This window comes from Schistocerca gregaria, chromosome 4, assembly GCF_023897955.1.
Source record: "Schistocerca gregaria isolate iqSchGreg1 chromosome 4, iqSchGreg1.2, whole genome shotgun sequence".
In the NCBI taxonomy this organism is placed as follows: domain Eukaryota; kingdom Metazoa; phylum Arthropoda; class Insecta; order Orthoptera; family Acrididae; genus Schistocerca; species Schistocerca gregaria.
Genome location: NC_064923.1, coordinates 102,602,791 through 102,606,894, shown reverse-complemented (window position 1 = coordinate 102,606,894; position 4,104 = coordinate 102,602,791). Strand labels below are relative to the sequence as shown.

General features: G+C 41.8%; 1 non-coding gene across 1 annotated transcript; it reads left to right on the top strand.

Moving 5' to 3' along the window:
* Nucleotides 1–3,313: 3,313 nt before the first annotated feature.
* Trnas-cga (transfer RNA serine (anticodon CGA)) lies at nt 3,314–3,388 on the top strand. The gene has a single exon. It is a non-coding gene; the product is annotated as a tRNA-Ser (tRNA).
* Nucleotides 3,389–4,104: the final 716 nt, after the last annotated feature.

Below are 4,104 nucleotides of genomic sequence, written 5' to 3'. Positions count from 1 at the left end.
GGTAGAAAATCCGAAGAATTCTGGTCGTATGTAAAGTACATAAGCGGCAAGACGCAGTCAATACCTTCGCTGCGTAGTGACGATGGTACTGTTACCGAAGACGGTGCCGCTAAAGCGGAGTTATTGAACGCAGTTTTCCGAAATTCCTTCACCAGGGAGGACGAATGGAATATTCCAGAATTTGAAACACGAACATCTGCTAACATGAGTTTCTTAGAAGTAGATACCTTAGGGGTTGCGAAGCAACTCAAATCGCTTGATACAGGAATGTCTTCAGGTCCAGATTGTATACCGATTAGGTTCTTTTCAGATTATGCTGATACTATAGCTCCCTACTTAGCACTCATATACAACCGCTCGCTCACCTATATATCTGTACCTACAGATTGGAAAATTACACAGGTCGTACCAGTGTTTAAGAAGGGTAGTAGGAGTAATCCATTTAACTACAGACGACGGTTTGCAGTAGGGTTTTGGAGCATATGCTGTGTTCAAACATTAGGAATCACCTCGAAGGGAACGATCTATTGACACGTAATCAGCATGGCTTCAGAAAACATCGCTCTTGTGCAATGCAACTAGCTCTTTATTCGCACGAAGTAATGGCCGCTATCGACAGGGGATCTCAAGTTTATTCCCGATTTCTAGATTTCCGGAAGCTTTTGACACCGTTCCTCACAAGCGACTTCTAATCAGGCTGCGGACCTATGGGATATCCTCTCAGTTGTCGCAGTTCGTAGTAATAGACGGCAAATCATCGAGTAAAACTGAAGTGATATCAGGTGTTCCCCAGGGAAGCGTCCTGGTACCTCTGCTGTTCCTGATCTATATAAATGACCTGGGTGACAATCTGAGCAGTTCTCTTAGGTTGTTCGCAGATGATGCTGTAATTTACCGTCTAGTAAGGTCATCCGAAGACCAGTATCAGCTGCAAAGCGATTTAGAAAAGATTGCTGTATGGTGTGTCAGGTGGCAGTTGACGCTAAATAACGAAAAGTGTGAGATGATCCACATGAGTTCCAAAAGAAATCCGTTGGAATTTGATTACTCGATAAATAGTACAATTCTCAAGGCTGTCAATTCAACTAAGTACCTGGGTGTTAAAATTACGAACAACTTCAGTTGGAAGGACCACATAGATAATATTGTCGGGAAGGCGAGCCAAAGGTTGCGTTTCATTGTTAGGACACTTAGAAGATGCAACAAGTCCACTAAAGAGACAGCTTACGCTACACTCGTTCGTCCTCTGTTAGAATATTGCTGCGCGGTGTGGGATCCTTACCAGGTGGGATTGACGGAGGACATCGAAAGGGTGCAAAAAAGGGCAGCTCGTTTTGTATTATCACGTAACAGGGGAGAGTGTGGCAGATATGATACACGAGTTGGGATGGAAGTCATTACAGCAAAGACGTTTTTCGTCGCGGCGAGACCTTTTTACGAAATTTTAGTCACCAACTTTCTCTTCCGAATGCGAAAATATTTTGTTGAGCCGAACCTACATGGGTAGGAATGATCATCAAAATAAAATAAGAGAAATCAGAGCTCGAACAGAAAGGTTTAGGTGTTCGGGAGTGGAATAGTAGAGAGATAGTATTGTGGTTCGATGAACCCTCTGCCAAGCACTTAAATGTGAATTGCAGAGTAGTCATGTAGATGTAGATGTAGATCACTCACTGGGAAAGGCTAAGTTCGGCAATCATTCATGGATTTCATGTTCCCAAACAACGACATCATGTCGCAGGTACAAAATTGTTAGAGATTGGATTGAAGAACTTTCTGGACAGTTCGAGCAAATGATATAGCTACCCAGATCGCCCCACATGAAACCAATCCAACATTTTTCCTTTACTACTGAGTATTTTAATCGTTCAGGAAACTGAACATACTTAAAGTCACTCGGCTAGTCCCGGCGTTGGTTCGAGTCCTCCCTCGGGCGTGTGTGTGTGTGTGTGTGTGTGTGTGTGTGTGTGTGTGTGTGTGTGTGTGTGTGTGTGTGTGTGTGTGTGGTGTGTGTGGTGTGTGTGTGTGTCCTTAGGATAATTTAGGTTAAGTAGTGTGTAAACTTAGGGACTGATGCCCTTAGCAGTTAAGTCCCGTAAGATTTCACACACATTTGAACATTTGAGTAAAGTCGCTTTATAGAAAGGGAGAAAAGAATAATGGAGACAATTTTAGACCTATTTCTATGCCATCAGTGCTTGCTAATGTTATGGAAACGGCTATTTATGTAAGGATAATTGATCATTTTATGTCACATAATTTGCTATCAAATGTACACTTTGGCTTTAGAAGTGGATTATCAACTGAAAGTGCTATGTTCTCTTTGCTCTGTAAGGTACTCGATAGATTAAACAAAAGATTTCGAATGCTACGCATTTTTGTTTTTTTTGTCTTTTTGTTTGTTAAGTGAGGTATTGATTGTGTTGATCACAAAATATTGCTCCTGAAATTGGACCATTATGGAATATGGGGAGTAGGTCACAATTGGTTCACCTCTTACTTTAAGAACAGACAGGAAAAAGACCCCACATCACAGCCATTCTCAACATTGTGGATGATGACCTGAGTGAGATATGGTCAAATGGGGGTGCCCCAGGGACCAGTGTTGGGACCATTCCTGTTCCTTATTTTTATGAATGATATGCCCTCTAGTATTACAGGTAATTCAAAAATATTTCTATTTGCTGATGACACTAGCTTTCTAGTAAAGGATATTGTGGGCAACATTGGCTCTGTTTCAAATAGTGCAGTCCGTGATATAAGTTCATGGCCTGTAGAAAATAAACTAACACTAAATCAACAGATACGCTTCCGTTGTGATTGCAGTTATGGTATGGCTATCTGTGTCGCTGAGCAACGCAAGCCTCCCCCACAAAAAAGGGGGGGGGAAGAGCTGAAACTGAACAGTTCAAATTTCTAGGTCTCCAGATAAATAGTGAACTGTTATGGAAAGCCCACATTCAGGATCATGTTTACAAACTTAATGCTGCCATTTTTATTATTCGAACGTTATATGAATCAAGTGATTGGTCGACACAAAAATTAGTCTACTTTTCTTATTTTCATTCGCTTATGTGGTATGGCATTACACAGGGTCCAGAATGAGATTTTCACTCTGCAGCGGAGTGTGCGCTAATATGAAACTTCCTGGCAGATTAAAACTGTGTGCCCGACCGAGACTCGAACTCGGGACCTTTGCCTTTCGCGGGCAAGTGCTCTACCAACTGAGCTACCGAAGCACGACTCACGACCAGTACTCACAGCTTTACTTCTGCCAGTATCCGTCTCCTACCTTCCAAACGGTCGTGAGTCGTGCTTCGGTAGCTCAGTTGGTAGAGCACTTGCCCGCGAAAGGCAAAGGTCCCGAGTTCGAGTCTCGGTCGGGCACACAGTTTTAATCTGCCACGAAGTTTCATTACACAGGGTGTTTATTACATTAAACTTAAAATGCCGATATTCATTTATAAATATTATAAAGCATTACAGTTATAAATGATGTTTCAAAAGAAACAGTTTTACCAAGAACCTTATAAATGTTCAATGTGAGCACCATTTGTTACACGGCACACATCAAGTCTATAGCACAAGCGCTGGATAGGACGCAATGAGCCCAGTGCGCAATGCGATTTTTTCCTTTTGGGCTTCATCAAGGATCGTGTGTAGGTGCCTCCGCTACCAGCAGCCCTCCCTGTCTTAAGTGTGTCTTCAGAGATTGTAGCAACAGCTGCTTCAATCTGAGCACCATTTGTCACACGTCACACATCACGTCTATAGCATATTTCTTCCCAAACGTTGATAAGAAACCAAATTGAACATTTATAAGGTTCTTAGTAAAACTGTTTGAGTTGCTCTTTCATTGGACATATCATTTACAACTGTAAGTTTAATGTAATAAATATTATAAAGCGTTAAAACCTCGATATTCATTTATAAACACCATGTATTTTGGAGTAGCTCTTCCCATTCTAAAAGGATATTTTTGGCTCAGAAATGGGCAGTTCGGACAATAAGTGATAGAAGTTCCGAACCTCCTGTCGCCGCCTTTTCACTAGTCTAGGTACTTTGACTTCTCTCTCTCTCTCTCTCTCTCCATCTCTCTATTAG